Here is a 19,928-nt window from a genome sequence, read left to right on the forward strand (position 1 = left end):
ATAATGAATTTAATACTAGGCAATAGAAATATTTCCAAAGTACTACCTGCTTTTCCTTTTATCTGCACTCAAAATATGTGAGATTATTTCATTTAAAATTTTAGCTTTGCTTTGGCAAATGAAAATTATGTTTACACATGCACGTGTGTTTTGAGGTGTGCAGATAATGTCAAGTGGATAATTAGCATGTTTACCACATATAATTATCATTTCTCACAGAGCTGATATTTTAGTCAGAGACACTGAGCAGCTGACTGTCTTCTAGAGTTGCTAGCAGTGTTCACTATTAATTGCAGCCTAAAACAAAATAGTGGAAAAATATAAGTACCATTCTTGCTGAATGGGAAAAGAGAAGGGACTATATTGAGAAATCCTATAAAGGCACCAACTTGAAAATTACAAGAGACATTCCCATTTCTTCTTGAAAGATGAACCATCATAGAAGAGAGTAAAATAAAAGTAGAAAAACATTTGTTGGAGGATGTTTTTGTGCACTGTGTGTTCAAATGCTGATTTCTGTACTTAGAGATCTGATTGCAGTCAGACTTTGGCACTGTCATTTTTATGAAGCATCGCTTGCCTTGGTAAGCTGTAAACATTGTTCCCCACCACCTTCTGATTGATTAAATAAAGACCTGAACAGCCAATAGCTGGGCAGAAGAGGATAAAGGCAGGACGTTTGAGCCCAGGGAGAGGGTCTCAGTTGGGGACCAGAAGGAAAAAGGAATCACCACTGGAACAAGGTCAAAGAAGGTGTCAGGGCAAGACTAAGATGGCAGGTAACGGGCCACATGTCTGGGAAGTAGGCCAGGCCAGAATTATTGGGATAAAATAACTGAGAATCTGCCCAGTCATAGTGCCTGAAGTTTTTAATGGATATAAAAGTCTCTGTGTCATTATAAGAGCAAGGACAGGTATAGAATAATCCTTGCATTTTTACAACATTTACAATTGACCAAGGAATGAAGAAACAGGGAGTTGTAAAGGTTGCTCAACTGTTAAGAGAGCTCACCGCTCTTCTGAAAGACCAGAGTTCAGTTCCCAACACCCACATCAGGCAGGTCATAACCTCCCATAACTCCCCTTGATCCTATGCTTTTTTCTGGCCTCTGAAGACACCACACACATGGGACATTTACATAGACACTCACACACATGCACACACATTTTTTTTTAAAGAAAGAAGGAATAGCATTATTTGGAAAGAAATAAAATCCAAGTATGAAGAACCAGCCTGTTCTTTAGAAACAGCACTGCTAGAATCCTCTCCTTCTGCTGAATAGGAGAGGTGAAGATCCCAGAACTTCCTTCAGAGAGAACACAGTGGGTGTGATGGATGGAACAATCTTCAGTATGACACACAGAAGCACTTAGCAGGAATTACTAGAAAAATGAAGTATTCAACCACACAGCCACGCTGTATTACAAAGAAAATGAACAAATTCACTAAATTATCTGGATAAAAAAGATGAAGCGTATTACAAATAAATATAAACTAGAGCTCACAGTTTAGTAATAGGCAATCTATAGAATCAAACAAGTAATTGATCACATATGGAGAGTGACTTAAATAGCATCCCTACAGGGAAATGATTCTTCATGTTTATAGAGAAGGAAACTTATGAAGTATGAAGCAGCGTTCCCTCATCTACTTGTGCAGCTTTTATTTATTTTACCTACCTAATTCTTTGTATGGAGGGAAAGTCTGTGTGCACATCCATATGAGTTTGGATATGTGTGTGTATGTGGTGCATGTAAGGTCATCTTCAGGTGTTTCTTCAGGAATGATCTACCTTGGTTGTTGAATCAGGATCTTTTACTGGGAACTAGGGTATGACTCTTAGGCAATGCTGGCTGGCCAGTGAGCCCTAGGGATCTGCTTATTTCTCCCCCACCCCCCACCAGTGCTGGGATTACAGGGGTGTCACCAAGCCCATCTTTATACTAGGGTCCTAGGGCTGAACACAGGTTCTCTTCCTGGCTGGCCTACCTTTTCAGCCCCCTAGATTCAGCTTTAAACACTAGCATTTTAAAAATTAAATTTGCTCTTTGACAAAATTGCACGTGTACATAATGAATTTTCATTACTCTCCTCTTCTACTCTCTTGCTCCCTCCCTCTCCTGTTAACCACCTCCTTCTCCACAAGTCCCTTTCCCACTTTATGTTTCATTATTGTTTTATTTTGTGACCTATTGAGCTTAACGAGAGCTGTCTGTGTGGTCCTGGGTATGGAACTGTCCATGTCATCAGTGGGTACAGGACTAAAGATAATGACTCCCTTTCCCAGAATCTATTGGTAACCAATAATTCAGTCAGAAGGGTAGGGCCACTCTTCCGTCCATGACTAATTGTCGATGGGCCAGTTGTGTGTAAGCCCAGGACAGAAAACTGTGGCTTGTCCACAACATGACATTTTGCTGTTCTTCTCACTGTTTTCGGGCTCTTACATTCTTTCTTCCTCCGCTTCTTCAGTGTTCCCTGCACCTTGCGGCAAGTGGTAGAGTGTCTTGTTCAGAGCTGGGAACTCGTCTGTTACTTATTCTGAGCACCTTGTACAGTTTTGAGTCTCTGCATTCGCCATGACACACTTCAGTGGTTCTCAACCTTCCTAATGCTGCGACCCTTTAATATGGTTCCTCATGTTTGGGTGACTGCCACCCATAACATTAGTTTGTTGCTACTTCATAACTGAAATTTTTTGCTAGTTTTATGAATCATAATATAAAACCTGCTATGTAGGATATGCAATAATATAACCCCTTTGAGGGTCTCTACCCACAGGTTGAGAACTGCTGACTTATTGTAACAGAGGCTTTTCTGAATGAAGCTTAAAGTAACATTTCTTTGGGTGTGGGCATAGCTACTTAGAGGGCAGTTTGACACTGTAGAAACTTAATTAAATTCAGCTTTTAAGCTCACTTTAAAAACAAAGAAGTCAACATGAATGTTGAATGAACATGATCAAACATGAATGGATGAAGGAGAACTAGAGAGGAGATTATCACATCTACCACAGAAAATAAACAAAGCCCTGATACTACTACAAGAAAAAAATAAACAAAAGAACAAACAGCAGTCCAGCAAAACCACAAAAGCAGCATATACATATATAAGAATCAACAAATGCCTCTCAATAATGCAAGTGATCTCAGTTCACCAATAATGAAGTGCAGATTGGCTAACTGAATTTAAAAACTGATCCAATCCGTTGTCTCTAAGAAGCAGAGCTTACTAATAAAGACACCCACAGAATGACAGTTACAGAACATAAGTCAAGGTGGACAAGTGTGACAGCCTGCCTGTAAGCCTAGCATTTGGGAAATAGAGAGAGAGGATTCCCCAAGGAAAGCTGACTAGCCAGACTACCTAAAACAGTAATCTCTGGGCTCATCAAGAGATCCTGCCTCAGTAAATAAAAACTGATCAAGGAAGGCACACAGTATCAACCTCTGGCCTCTATGTAAGTGTGCACACATGCATTTTCTGCACACGTAAACACATTTATGCCCATGTATTCATACTCCACACACATATGCAGGAAAAGAAAACAAACAAATAAGCAACAGAAATCAATGTATGAAGTAAATGGAAATCAAAGCAAAGTTGGCATAGCTATTCTGATAAAGTGGATACCAAGCCAAAATTAGTCAAAAGAGATCAAGAAGGCCACTATATACTGAGAAAGGTATCAATTCATTAATGATATACAATAATTGTTAAAAAAAAAGGTAGACAGGCCCTGATACAATAATACTGGGTGATGCAACGTATCTCTGTCATCTTTACATAGGTTGTGCAAACTGAAAGCAACAAAGCTTCGGAGCTAACGTAATCATCGACAAAAAGGACCTAATCCATGTAGTAGACACACAATACAGATCAATCTCATTAACTCATTAATATTTCTTGGAAATGTACTATGTTCCAGGCTACAAAACAAGTATTAAAAAACAAAACAATAGAATGTTCTTACATTGCATCAGAATACATTGAAATGAACTGCAAGTCAATAGCAAGAGAAAGTGTAGAAATTATGTAAGCACGTGGACACTGAACAATATATTCTGGTCACCAAGGAAATGAAGGATGAAACGAGAAACTACAATAAACAAAAGCGAAATTAGAAATCACCAGATATGAGTGGGTTCATTAAAGAGCCAGAGAAATCTCAAATAAATGACCTAATAATACAAATAAATAATATAAAACAAGAACCACCCAAACCCAGAACATTAGTTAAAAAAAAATGAAGTGTAGGCTAAACTACAAATACAATACATAGAATTAATCAAACAAATATTTGTTTCTTTGAAAATATAGTCATGATTTAAAAACTCTAGTCCAACTAATATACAGAAAAGAAACAAATTAGTAAAATTAGAAATGAAGGCTATGTTACAATAGATTCCAGGGACATACCGACAGTCACTGGGGAATATTTTGGAACTTACATTCCAAAACTGTGGAAAGTATAGAAGACATGGATAAGGTCCCAGACAAATATGACTTACTGACATTAAATTAAGAAGATATAAGCAAATCCATATCCATAGCAAGAAATGAGGCTCGGATATAATAAAAAAGTCTCTTGACAAGTAAAAGCCCTCAGCTGGGCTGATTCACTACTGCCTTCTGCCACACCTTTATGAAAGAAATAACACCAATATTTCTAAAATAGTCCCATAAAATACAAGTGGAAGGAACACTATCAGACTCATCCCATGAAACCAGCTTTACCAAAATTGAGTATGGACATAACAAAGGAAAAAAAAAACTATGCACCAATTTCCCCAATGAATATAGATGCAAACATTCTCAAAAATAATTGCAAACCAAATTAAAGAAAACATTAAGTTCATACTCCATGATGAAGCTAGATTCAGCGCAAGGATGCAAGTATGGTTCATCATAAGCAAATCAAGCATATAAAGCAGCAAATAAGTAGACTCAACAGCCGGTGCTACATGATCATCTCAATAGATGCAGAAAAGGCTTTTGACAAAGCTCAGCATCCCTTAGCAATAGAAGCTATGAAGAAGCCAAAAGTAGAAGAAACCTATCTCAACATAATAAAAATTACATGTAACAAACTTACATCCAACATCATACTAAATTGGGGAAAGCTGAAGACATTCCTGTAAAATTGGGATCACCATTATCTTTTTTTTTTAACTTTATATTGCTTAAAGTCTTAGATATAAAAGTGAACTAGGACAAAAAAGTAAAAGGGATTAAAAATGGAAAAGAAAAAAGTCAAAGTATTGTTATTTGAAGATGACATGATTCTGTACTAAAAAGACCCGAAAGATTTCACCAGAAATTGTTCAGTTTGAATAATACACTATTAGCAAAATATAAAAATCAACATAATTAATCTTTTCAACATATGTATAACTTACTCATAAATCAAAACAATCTTTTATTAATAACAATTTCTATTAATATACACAGGAATAAATCTAATCAACGAGGTGAAAGAACTCTACAATAAAAACTTTAAGAGACTAAAGAAAAATCGCAGAAGACACTAGCAGATGGAATTGAAGAAGATACAAAGAAAATGGAAAGAACTTTATACTCATGACTTAGTAGAATTAACATTGAGAAAATGGATATTTTACCAAAATCATTCTATAGATTCAATGAAATCTCCACCAAAAACCCAAAACCATGTTTCACAGAAATAGGAATTCTAACATTCACATGGAAGCATAAAAGACCCAAGCCAAAGTAATCTTTTTTTAATTTTAATTTTTATTAATTACACTTTATTCACTTTCTATCCCCCTGTAGCTCCCTCTTTCCTCCCCTTCCAACCCCACCTTCCCTTCCCCTTCTCCACCCATGCTCCTCCCCCAGTCCACTGATAGGGGAGGTCTTCCTCCCCTTCCTTCTGAACCTAGTATATAAGGTCTCATCAGGACTGGCTGCATTGTCTTCCTCTGTGTCCTGGTAAGGCTGCTCCTCCCTCAGGGGGAGGTAATTAAAGAGCAGGCCAATCAGTTCATGTCAGAGACAGTCTCTGTTCCCCTTACTATGGAAACCACTTGGACCCTGAACTGCCATGGGCTACATCTGTGCAGGGGTTCTAGGTTATATCCATGCATGGTCCTTGCTTGGAGTATTAGTCTCAGAAAAGACCCCTGTGCCCAGACTTTTTGGTTCTGTTGCTCTCCTTGTGGAGTTCCTGTCCTCTCCACATGTTACTATTTCCCACTTCTTTCATAAGATTCCCTGCACTCTGCCCAAAGTTTGGCTATTAGTCTCAGCATCTGCTTTGATACCCTGCAGGGTAGAGTCTTTCAGAGGCCCTCTGTGGCACACTCCTGTCCTGTTCACTGTTTTCTCCTTCTTCTGATGTCCAGCCTCTTTCCCTTTCTGAATGAGGATTGAGCATCTTAGCCAGAGTCCTCCTTCTTGATTAGTTTCTTTAGGTGTACAGATTTTAGTAGGTTTATGCTTTATTATATGTCTACTATCCACTAATGAGTGAGTATATACCCTGTGTGTCTTTCTGCTTCTGGGATACCTCACTCAGGATGATCTTTTCCAATTCCCACCATTTACCTGCAAATTTTATGATTTTCTTGTGGTTTTATTGCTGAGTAATATTCCAAAATAATCTTAAGCAGAAAAAACAAAGCTAGATCTCAAGTTATACTACCAAACCATAGTAACAAAAAATGCATATAAGCCAATGGAATAAAAGAGAGGGTCCAGAAATAAACCTACACAACTATTATCTGGTTTTTGATAAAAGTATGAAAGAAAATAATTAGAAACAATCTTTTTTAAAATATGGTAATGAGAAGCCTGGATAGCTACTTGAAAGAACCTAGATTTGTCTCTCTCACAGAGCACAAAAATCAATTCAAAATGGGTTAATGACCATAACATAAGACATGAACATTTGAAACATATGTGAAATTTAAGATCTAAGAAAAGGCAAGGAAGCTCTTTAAAAGGCCCCAGTAATACAGGAGATTATCCTAAGAATAAAAAAAAATGAGATTGTATACAATTAAAATGCTTCTACACAGTAAAGGAAACAGAGTAAAAAGACAGATTATAGAAAGAGAAAAAAAGCTTTTCCCTATGCATTAGACAGGAGTTTAATACATAAACTACAGGAATAAATGTGGCCAGGCAGCTGACTCAATGGCTAAGAGTGCTTGCTGCCCATGCATGAGGACCTGGGTTCAAACCCCTAGTTCCCACGTAAAAGGGCAAAAGCGAAATGTGGTTGTGTGTGAGCAATTGTAACCTCAGTGCTGTGGGCCAGAGGGGGTGAGTGGAGAGACAGTAGGATTGCTGGGGGTGGGAGGTGGCCACTGGCTGATGGCCTAGCTCTGGATTCAGCGAGAGGCCCTCCGTCAAGGAACGAGGCAGAGAATGACATCAAAGACAATGCCTCACTTGGGCCTCTACTTTCGGTTCCATGAGCATGAGCACCTGTGCACACATACACATGTGCACACACACACACACACACACACACACACACACACGCAAAAACTTAAACACGAGGCTAATTAACCATGGTTGCTAAGGGTGTTGAACACATTTTTTTTTTTCAAATATTTTCTGGTCATTTTTATTTCTTAAGAACTGTCTGCTCAGTTAATTAGCCTCGTGTTTAATCTATGAGATTCCATCTTACCCTAGTCAGAATGACTAACATCAAGAAAACAAATGGCAACCAAGCCTGGTGATGGCGTGGAGAGAGAAGGCCGTTAGTCACTGCCGGTGAGGACATGCACTGGTGCCGCCATGGTGGAAATCAGCACGGGCATTCCTGAAGTAACTAAAACTACGACCCAGTTTACAGTACTCCTAGGTGTACATACAAGACATCTCAGTCCATATACAACAAAGATGCTTATACGTATACATTTCCGTATGGACTATTCACAATAAGTAGGAAGTAGAACCAAGCTGCATCCATCAACAAGCAAATGGTATGAACATTATGGAACATAATATTCAATGGAGTTTTACGTAGCTTTAAAGACAACATGGAAAGATGCTGGCGTGGAAGTGGAGACCATTATTCTAAGTGAACGAGAAATCAGAAGTATGCATCAGAAATAGATGCATACTTAAATTTAAATATTTGTGTGTGTGTGCGTGTGTGTGTGTGTGTGTGTGTGTACACACGTGTGTACATAGTGAAAGTAGAAAGGAGACCATGAGAGAAGAGATGTCAAAATATTAAGTGGGTGTGAAATGTCCTCCACGGTGTTTGAACTCTTGGCGCCCAGTTGGTGACACTATCCGGAAAGGGTGTGGCACATTTAGGAGGTGGAGCCTCTCTGACTGGGAGAGAATGTGGACCTGTGGCTGTCAGCCAGCCCTGCTGGCTGTTCTCAGCTTCTTCTTGACTGTGGGGTCATCACATGGCCAGCAGGCAGCTTGCTCCTGCAGCAATGCTCTCCCTGCTGTGACAGAACACAGAGCACAGCCCCTTGACCTGTGGGCCAGGACAGAAGGTGCTTTTGTCAGGAATTTCCTCAGCAACAACACAAGGAACTAACACGGGGTGGGAGTACAAAAGTGGGGAGGCAATCAGATACTGTAACAGAAATGCAAAAAACAAAACAAAACAAAAAACAACTGGGACTGCTTTTAAGTATGGGGGCTGGCATGTTAGGGAGAGCAGCTGAGGAAGAGGAAGAATGAGCACAAAGTATAACATACAAGCATGAAAATGGCACAATGAAAGACATCACTTCATATACAGACTTTAAATTTTAATTAAAAAGGAAAAAAAAAATCCAAAGCAAGTACTACTTTAGGAAAAAATCATGTTTTGTTTCTTTTTAACACTTTAAAAGTGACAACTGTATTTTCAATGGCAAATTTTAAAAAAAATAGATTTTGTATTTGCAATTATGAACCTCAGACTTAATTTGTAGAACTTTCTGTCATTGAAAGAGAAGTGTCTGTACCTTGGGAGCTCTGCTGGGCAGAGGAAGAGAAGGGGCCATGTTTGAGCTCATTTTACAGGACAATTCTTCTCTTGATACCAAAACTAAGCCAGACAGAGGGACCCTGCTGTCCCGGCCATGCGCAGGAATTAAAGACTGTTAAACACTCAGATGCTATTGTGAATGGTGGTTTTATGTCAGGCTTTCCTATGTCTTATCTGTAGGCACGTGAGTTTTGTTTTGTTTTTTTTTGTTTGTTTGTTTGTTTTTGTTTTGTTTTGTTTTGTTTTGTGAGCCCATGAAGGAACTGACCAGGTCCACTCAGCAGACTCTTCCCTTCCACCCTTCAGGTCTGACTGGGGAACTCTTCAGAGACACTTGCCTTACAGCTGCGACAGACACTATAGCCAAGATTGTCAATGACTAGAGTTCTGCTTCGAGGGGCTTTTCTCCAGCTGGAGCCCACTCAAGAGCTAAAGCATTCACTCCCCGCATGACAAACCTCTGACCATTATATGACTCTGCCTGAGGTGGTGCCAATGACACCAGGTCCAAAGAAAAGCACTCTCCTGGCAAACTGTAAGAAGCTTTTGATGGACAGGTGGGAGGTTGTTCTTGCATTTGGCTTGGCTGTGATTGGTGTGTTATTTCTTTCTTTCTTTCTTTATTTATTTATTATCTATTTATCTATCTATTTATATAAGACTAAACGTTGTGCTATGATTAGTGTGAGAATTGCTATGTCCACATTTGTGAGCCTCCACCAATGCCACGCCCCTTTGTGGCTATCCACAAAGGGAGACAGCTTGACCGTATTCTCTTTACTGATTTCCAGAGTAACTGTACCAATTTTCAATCATACCAATGTGGATAAGGGTTTCCCTGTCTCCACATTCTCTCCAGTATAAGAAGCAAGGTTTGTATAACCATCCAAAATCATATAAACAGACTAAGAAAGTAAAATCATGTGGTCATTTTAAGATGCAGGAATTCATTTGGTAAGATTGTATGTCCAGTCATAAAAAAAAATACAGTAAACTAGACACCCAAACTGGGAGCTTCCTTAACTTACTAACTCTTTCGACTAAAGAACTCACAGCAAAATATACTCTGTGCTACCTCTAAGAGTGGACTCAGACTCTTTTATGACATGCCTAACTTGGTAGTGTACTTCACTATAACGAACACAGTAAGTCCCCAAAAGAAAATAAAATATACAAGCTGAATGGAAAAAGCAAACCCCGTATTCATTGATGACATAATTGTCTTAGAAGAAACTCCCAAGTAACCTATGTAAATACCACAAATACAAATAAGTGGAAAAAAAAAAAAAACTAGAGAAAATCTTTGTGGCTTTGGGTTAGCTAAAGATTTCCTATAGTACAAAAGCATAGTCCATAAAAGTTTTGATAAATTAGACATCATCAAGACTAAAGTACTAATGGACAACATATCATAGAAAGAAAAGTAACGCCAAAGCATGGGGAAAATATTTGGAGAGAGAGAAAGAAAGAGACTTCAATTTTAAAATGGTTCAAAGGCAAGAACAGTTAACCCAAACTGTCCACTAGTAAATAATCATATGAAAACATAATGACCGTCTTTCACTTGGGAACTGTAATGCATAGTCAAAGTGAGGATACCGAGTGCTGACAATGATGTGGAGCAACTGTTCACTCCTGGAATTATAAAATTGCACAGGTACTTTTGAAAAGCTATTTGGCAGTATCACCTACAGCAAAATGCTCAGCTCTCCTATGGACCTCTTTCAGTGACGATTTTAGGAGAAACAAACAAAAAACCAATGCACATGAAGTCTTATATATGAAGGTCTACAGCAGATATATTCATAATAGTTAATATTTGCAGAAAGCAAATATCCATCACCTAGATGATGAACAAATTAAGGCCTGTCTACACAGCAGACTCTCATTCAGTAGCAATAGGAGTCTATACAGAGTCTATCCACGGCATAGATCAATCTCAAAGCAGAAAGCTAAAATACAAGAGCATCGCTGCTCCTGGGACAGGCCACATGCTGCGTTATATAACAAACCCCAACAATTTAGGATAGAAATAAGGCATGTTCCCCAACCATAGAGAAATAAAAAGAAGTAGCACAGAGCCTTCAAATTTATGAAAGTTAAATAAGTATTTGTAAATACTTATCAAAATCAAAAGTCAAAAAAAAAAAAGGATAAACATAAAATGCTCAAGTTGAGTTAAATGAAGACCTAGCAGACAAAACTGAGGGGATGGTGCTGAAGCAGTGCATAAAAGGAAGTTCATAGCTACGGATTCCTGCGCTGTGTCAAAGGGAAGCACTCACATCAACAGCTTTAACATTAAAACACTCAAAGAGAAAAGTAATGAAACCAAGGCAAGCTGGAGAGTGTAACAAAGTTTAAAGCAGTAACTGATTAAATACGAAAGAAAATAACACTACTAAGATTGGTTGCTTGACCCTTCACAATAGCCACAAATGACATAAAGTACCTTGGTGTAACCTTAACCAAGCAAGCCAAAGACTTGTATGAAAAAAATTTCAAGTTTCTGAAGAAAGAATTAGAAGAAGATAAAAGAAGATGGAAAGATCTCCCATGCTCATGGCTTGGCAGGATTAACATAGTAAAAATGGCCATCTTACCAAAAGCAATCTACAGATTCAATGCAATCCCCATCAAATTATCAACACAATTCTTTACAGACCTGGAAAGAAAAATTCTCAACTTCATATGGAATAACAAGAAACCCAGACTTGCTAAAACAATCCTCTACAATAAAAGATCTTCCGGAGGTATCTCCATCCCTGATCTTAAGTTGTACTATAGAGCAACAGTTATAAAAACTGTTGCTGACATAGAATTGACATAGAAACAGAATGGTGGACCAATGGAACCGAACAGAAGACCCAGAAATAAACCCACACACTTATGGACACCTGATCTTTGACAAAGATGCCAAAACCATACAATGAAAAAAAGATAGCATCTTCAACAAATGGTGCTGGTCTAACTGGATGTCTACATGTAGAAAAATGCAAATAGATCCATACTTATCACCCTGCACAAAACTGAAGTCCAAGTGGATCAAAGACTTCAACATAAAACCAGACACATTAAATTGGTTAGAAGAAAAAGTGGGGAAGAGCCTTGAACTCATTGGCACAGGAGACAACTTCCTGAACAGAACGCCAACAGCACAGGCTCTAAGATCAACAATCAATAAATGGGACCTCATGAAACTGAAAAGCTTCTGTTAAGCAAAGGACACCATCATCAAAATAAAACTGCCTACAGATTGGGAAAGAATCTTCACCAACCCTTTATCTGACAGAGGACTCATATCCAGTATATATAAAGAACTAAAGAAGCTGAAAAGCAGCAAACCAAGTAATCCACTTAAAAAATGGGGAACAGAGCTAAACAGAGAATTCTCTGTAGAGGAATATCGAATGGCAGAGAAACACTTAAAGAAATGCTCAACGTCATTAGCCATTAGGGAAATGCAAATCAAAACAACCCTGAGATTTCACCTTACACCCATAAGAATGGCCAAGATGAAAAACTCAAGTGACAACACATGCTGGAGAGGTTGTGGAGAAAGGGGAACCCTCCTCCACTGCTGGTGGGAATGTAAACTTGTACAACCACTCTGGAAAGCAATCTGGCACTTTCTCAGATAACTAGGAATAGCACTTCCTCAAGATCCAGCCATACCACTCCTAGGCATATATCCAAAAGAGGCTCAAATACACAATAAGGACATTTGCTCAACCATGTTTGTAGCAACCTTATTTGTAATAGCCAGAAGCTGGAAACAGCCCAGATGCCCCTCAACTGAAGAATGGATGCAGAAATTGTGGTACTTCTACACAATGGAGTATTACTCTGCAATGAAAAATAAGGAAATCATGAAATTTGCAGGTAAATGGTGGGACCTGGAAAGGATCATCCTGAGTGAGCTGTCCTGGAAGCAGAAGGACACACATGGTATACACTCACTCATGTAGAAATATAATATAGGATAAACCTACTAAAATCTGTACATATAGAGAAACTGATCTAGAGGGAGGACTGACTAGAATGCTCAATCCGCATCCTGAAGGGCAAAGAGGATGGACATCAGAAGAAGAAGAAGGCAGGAAACAGCCTAGGGGCCTGCCAGGGAGGGCCTCTGGGGGCTCTGCCCTGCGGACTGTTGGGGCAGACGCCGAGACTTATGGCCGATGGTTGGGCGGAGTGCATGGAATCTTATGTAAGAAGTGGGAAATAGTAGGCTCTGGCGGGAACCCCACAAGGAGAGCAACAGAACCAGAAAATTTGAACACAGGGGTCTTCCCAGAGACTCATACTCCAACCAAGTACCAGGCATGGAGATGGCCTAGGGCCCCTGCGCAGATGTGGTCCATGGCAGTTTAGTGTCTAAGTGGGTTACATGGTGATGGGAGGAGGGACTGTTTCTGGCATAGTCTGGTTGGGGCCTGCTCTTTGATCACCTCCCCCTGAGGAGAGTTCAGCCTTACTGGGCCACGGAGGATGATAATGCGGCCACTCCTGATGTGATCTGGTGGACTGGGATCGGAGGGAAGGGGAGAAGGGCCTTCCCTATTGGTGGATGTGGGGAGGGGCATGCGTGAGGGGGGAGGGAGGGGGGACTGGAAGGGAAAGAGGGAGGGGCTTATGAGGGGATGCAGGGTGGATAAAGTGTAATTAATAAAAATTTAAAAAGAATAAATTCTAAAAAAAAAAAGATTGATTGCTTGAGGGCTGACCTCCACACCTCTCTTCTCTCAGTCTATCTCTCTCTTTCTCTCTCACACATACACACTAAATAAGTAAATAAATAAGTAGATAAATAGATAAAATGTAATAAAAATAGTTGTTTGGGAAGCTCGACCATATTGACAAATCTTTAGCTACATTGACCAAGATTGTAAAGTAAGTCCTTCACAAGAGGAGGGGACATACTCGAAAATCATCGATGAGGTCTGCATAATGTAGGTGACAAAGCCAGTCAAAAACATCACAAAGAAAGGAAAACTGCAGACTATTAACTCTTATGAGTAGACACAAAATATTTTAACATCAAAATAATAAACCAAACCCAGCAACTATACAAATAATTATGTACTACAATGATATGGATTACATCCCAGTGATGCAAGGCTAGTTTACTACCTGAAGATGAATGAATACATCAGATCAATAGAATTTTAAGCAATCATGTTACTGTCTCAGCAAAGGACTTTTTGGCAGAATATTCTTGGTTTGGAAAAAGAAAGCAAGCTTCTCAACCTGCAGAAAATGGGCACTGTATGCTCCATAGTAATTGTAAGGGACTACAGGCTTTCCAGCGCAGAAACAGCCACTGTCACTGTTAACATGGACTGGAAGGACAAGAAAAGGCAAGAAATAGAAGGCACCCAGGTTGGAAAAGAAGATGTAAAATTATCCCTATTTCTCTAGGCAGTGGTGCCGCTCGCCTTTAATCCCAGCACTTGAGAGGCAGCAGCCGGCGGATCTCTATGAGTTCAAGGTCAGCCTGGACTGCAGAGCCAGTTCCAGGACAGCCAAGACTAAACAGAGAAACCCTGTCTCAAAAAACAAAACAAAACAAAACAAAACAAAAGACAACAACAACAACAAGAACAAAAACCCATCTCTATCTTTGTAGAGTATCATCTGGTATGTAGGCACTCTCAAGAAGTCTAGTAAAATATTAGAAGTCATAAATTAATCAAGCTTACGTGATAGAAAATTAATATGTAAAAATTAATTCTAACTCATTTTCAAGGAACAAACTTAAAATGCAAATAAGAAATTCCATTTGCAAAAGCATTATAAAGACTAAGACACCTGGCAATGAACTTAACCAAAGCCATGCAAAATGTAAATTCTGAAAACTGTAACATATTAAAGAAGGTTATCAAAATGACAGCAATTTGGACTGTGGAAACAGATAAGGAAGAGAAGACCACTTGCCAGTAAGCACAGGTCTTGGGTTCAGTTTCACATACAAAAAGGCTCACAATAATCAGAAAGCCTACATATTCAAGCTGTAAAATATTTGGCATTGTGAAGAACAATTCTTAGTCAGGCATGGTGGCGCCCTTAATCCCAGTACTTGGGAAGGCAGAGGCAGGTAGATCTCTGTGAATTTGAGGCCAGTGTGGTCTACAAAGTGAGTCCAGGACAGCCAAGGGTACATACACAGAGAAACCCTGTCTCAAAAGCCAAACAACCAAACAAAGAAACCAAAACCAAAACAAAACAAAATGGCAATTCTTCACAAACTTATCAACAGGTCTGACTCATGTTCTTTCAGGATCTTAGCTGGTCTTTCTATAGAAATTAAAAAGCTGATTCCAAGTACATATGGGTACAAAACAAAACAAAATAGTGAAAACGGTCTATACAAATAAAAGCAAAGCTGGGTAATTCACAACTGCCCACTTCAATCCCTGTGTCAGAAAGAGAAATAAAGACAGTATGGTGCTGGAAAAACGGTTAGCATGTAGATTGATAAAATAGTGCTTGTAACCTGTGTGTAAACCCCGTTAACTCTGTTAAGCTGACTTCACTGAAATAATTTCATAGAAGAACGAAAAACACCTGTAAAAATACTTTATAAATATACGTGACCATAGGTTTAACAAAGGATTGCATTTAAAAAATTATTTTCTGTATTTGGGTGTTTTGCCTACATGTATGTCTTTGTACCACATGTGCGCCTGGTGCCCATTGGTACAAGAAGAGGGTATTAGATGCCCTTAGAGCTGCAGTTATACTCGATTGTGAACTCTCAGGTAGGTTCTAGAAATCAAACCCAGGTCCTCTGGAAGAGCTACTGAGCCACCTCTCCAGCCCTAGCAACAGGTTTTTTTTCCATTTATTTATTGATTTATAATATATTCAGTTTACATACCAACCCTAGCCCTTTCCCTCCTCTCATCCTGGTCCCACCCTATTTTCCTCCCTTGGTCCTTAGAAAGAGGGAGCCTTCCTCCCCCATCAACTGACTCTGGCATATGAAATTTCAGCAGGACTGCCTGTATCCTCTTTTACTGTGGCTTGGAAAGACTGCTGCCAAGGGGAAGTAACCAAGGAACAGGCAACAGAGTCCATGTCAGAGACAGCCCCTGTTCCCCTTACTTGGGAACATGGAGACTAAGCTGCCTATTGGCTACATCTGAGCAGGGCGGGGTCTAGATCCTCTCCATGTGTGGTCCATGGTTGGTGCATCAGTCTCTGCAGACCCCTATGGGCCCAGTTTTGTTGGCTCTGTTGGTCTTCTTGTGGAGCTCCCCTTTCTGTATTCTTCCTGTCCTCCCACTTCTTCCATGAGACTCCCTGCATTCTGCCCAAAGTTTGGCTGTGAGTCTTAGCATCTGCTTTGATCTTCTGGTGGCTGGAGTTTTTCGGAGGACATCTTCAACTGCTTCTGTTGTGTATTCTATTTGCCCTCCTGAATGAGAATTAAGCATCCTCCCTAGGGTGTGCCTTGTTACTTAGCTTCTTTAGCTCTGTGGATTGTAGTATGGTTATCCTATATTATATGGCTAATATCCGCTTATAAGTGAGTATTTACCATGCATGTCTTTCTGAGTCTGGGTTACCTCACTCAGGATGATCTTTTCCAGATCCATCCATTTGATAACAAATTTTATGATGTCCTTGTTTTTAATAGCTGAATAGTATTTCATTGTGTAGATGTACCACAGTTGTTTTTTTTTATCTATTTTTTGGTTGAGGGACATCTGGGTTGTTTCCAGTTTTCAGCAATTATTAATAAAGCTGCTATGAACAAATAACCCAATTAAAAATGGGGTACAGAGCTAAACAGAGAATTTTCAACAGAGGACTGTCAAATGGCTAAGACACAAAGAAATGCTCAATGTCATTAGTCATCAGGGAACTGCAAATCAAAAGACTCTGAGATTCCATCTTACACCTATCAGACAAAATGGCTAAGATCAAACATTCAAGTGACAACACATGCTGGTGAGGATGTGGAGAAAGGGAAAACTCCTCCATTATTTATAAGAGTGCAAACTTGTACAACCACTTTGGAAATCAATCTGGTGCTCTTTCTCAGAAAATTGGGAAGAGTTCTACCTCAAGACCCAGATGTTCAATACAGCAAAGACATCTGCTCAACTATATTCATAGTGGCTTTATTCAAAATAGCCTAAAACTAGCAATGGATTTTTAATGACAGTAAAAGCATGGGCAACAGAATGAAAATGGCTGTTTCAACTAACACATCAAGAAAGTGAAAAAAAAAAAAAAACAACTAACCCACTAATGGGAGAAGAAGAATGAAAGTGCTGTATCCCATTTGTATCTAACTCTTATTTTTTTGTTGTACTGGAGATGGAACCCAAATGTTTTGCACAAGGGGCAAGCAGGCTACTAACTGAGCCACATCCTCCACCCCTGATTTGTATCTAATTTAATGCATGGGACTGAGATACAACGTACACAAAGAACTCATACAACTCCATAGTAAAATCACAGAAGAGCCTACTTACAAAACTGCCAAAGATCTGAACATACATCTCAATAAGAAAGACAGAGTGAAGAGCAGAGAAAGTCGTCCTTCATCACTTCTAATTAGGGATGTCCAAGAGATAGTGTATGGCACTTGTGATGATGACTGGAATCAAAAAACCAGAGCCAGAGTCTGAACAACTCAGTGAAACTCTGCATAGTTAGAACACTCATTCAAAACAGAAGCTGTGGCAGGGGCTGGTTCTCTCCCAAGGGGTGGATCCCAGGATGGGCCAGGCATTGGTCAGACATTCCCTCAATCTCTGCTCTATTTTTGTCTTTGCACATCTTGTAAGCAGGGTAAATTTTGGGTCATAGTTTTTGTGGGTTGGTTGATGTTGCCTTCCCTCCCGTCTAGTTAAAGTGTGACCTCTTCAGTCTCCATGACCCCTGCCAAGTTTCACACTACATTTTATACTTTCTATATCAAGCATATTTTATTCACTTATCTACCACACAACCTATATAATCAAGACAGAATTAGATCTATCACATCCTCTTTCATAACTTGTGTCCCTTAACCGCATCCAATCTTCCCTTAGGACCTTATCTCCAACCTTTCTTATTCATCGTGCAGTATAGATTTTGGGTGAAGTTAGTTTGGGTGTGTGATGATTTCATTTATACAGAAAGTGGGTGACAAGGTACTCCGTGTACATATGAATCTCAAAAATTAAACACAAGAAAAAAATAAACACAAGAAAAGCCGCATGGAGTTGGTTTTCAGAGTTTAGTGTTTGGGATCCATGTGGAGTGAGCAAAGATGTTTGGTTTTGTTGGGAAAATGGTGTCATACTCTAAGCTTCGCTCCCTGGTTCTCTCTCTACTCCAAAGACTCAACAGTCCAATGGGCACATCCAAAGTAAGCAGGGATCTGTGGTGATCCTCTGATGTGGGGCATCTGCTTATTAGAAATGAGCTTGCTTTCACTGACAGTAGATATTTAGTTCCCAATGGGAACTATTTGAAGGGTGAAAAAAAACCACACCTGTAACTTCTGAGAGAAGAAACTGTTACTGTTGTTAGCACTAGGCAATTTAATGGGGCCGGTTTCACACCTTTAAATTGTTTTCCCTTGTTGTGTCTCACCATTCCTTGGGTCCCAATGACAATTTCTGAACTTATACTGGGGTTACTTATAGCACATTCGTGAGGGGTTACTGGCAAGAACACGGGTGACCCAGGAAACAACCACACTGGAAAATCTTTACCCAGCTAGCATTGACAATGGCTCTCTATAATCACCTTGATAGAGCCCTTCCCTGCCCCCAGTAACCTCACACAGCCTATGTACTCCAGCACTTCCTGAGATCCTGAGGCCAAATGCAGTTGGGACAAAATTGCGTATGAATGTATGGCCCTTCCAACCCCTTCTTTCCATAAAGGAATGTCAATAGTCAACAAGCCTGGTCATAAAAGACTTGCAGGCTGATCTGACAAGATGATGGCTGATAGGTTCTGAGGACCCTAATGCCCCTGATAAGTGCGTATTTTAGAATATCAACCATGAGGGCAAACTCTAAAGTTTTATATCCTGGAATTGCCACTTAGAAAATTTAAAATCATCAACATCTCAGCCTCAGTTGCTTCTCCTACCAAACAAGGATATGGGGACACCTTATCTCTCCTCCTCTTCCCCCGTGCAGATGAAATGGGCTGTAAGTGAGAAGTGCTGAGAGCAATGCAAAGCATCAGCAAGCAAGAGTCACTTATCATCTGACATGATCACCTACAGCAGGCCATCTCTTCAGTTTAGTGTTACAACAGACATTAAAACCCTAAAATAGAACAGAAACTATCAGAGTGCACCAAATACTGTAAGAATAATTACTATTTTGTGGAACTGTACTTTATTTTTTTACTCATGTATGTTCACATGTGTGTGCACGTGTGCAGTCAATAGTAGTATTTTCCATAATTATTCCTCTCATTAATCACTCTCTACCTTGTTAGAAGACTACTTGACCCTGTCCTTGTCCAATGCGACACAGCCTGTATTGGCCTGTCTTGTGACTTGTATGCACTTCTCCACTGTGCTGAGGTTGGGCAGTGGGAGCCAGTGGAATGTAAGCACGTGATTTACACAAGGCAGACAGTCATTTTCAGAGCAAATGTGTAGGCTGGCTTGGTGTTCTGCTGGTCTTCTCTGTCATGAGCACTTCTCCGGATGAACGGCTGCTTTATCCCACGTCCTGGAATGACAACAATAGGAGGAGAGCCACTGCCACCCTACAGACAGGAAGGGGGACAGCCCACTGCAATGACCCTCCTGAATCACAGCCTCATTGCAACACCTAGAGAGAAGGCCTTTGCTGAAGCCCCGGAGATTTTTTTTAACCCTTTGCACACCCTGCTCAACAATGACTGATGTATGTATGTGCGTTGCCTTGAGACAAAGCATACTTTTTCTTGAGGATGGTGATCAAAACATTTTAACATTCAGCTAGA

The sequence above is a fragment of the Meriones unguiculatus genome, chromosome 5, assembly GCF_030254825.1.
Source record: "Meriones unguiculatus strain TT.TT164.6M chromosome 5, Bangor_MerUng_6.1, whole genome shotgun sequence".
NCBI classification, from domain to species: domain Eukaryota; kingdom Metazoa; phylum Chordata; class Mammalia; order Rodentia; family Muridae; genus Meriones; species Meriones unguiculatus.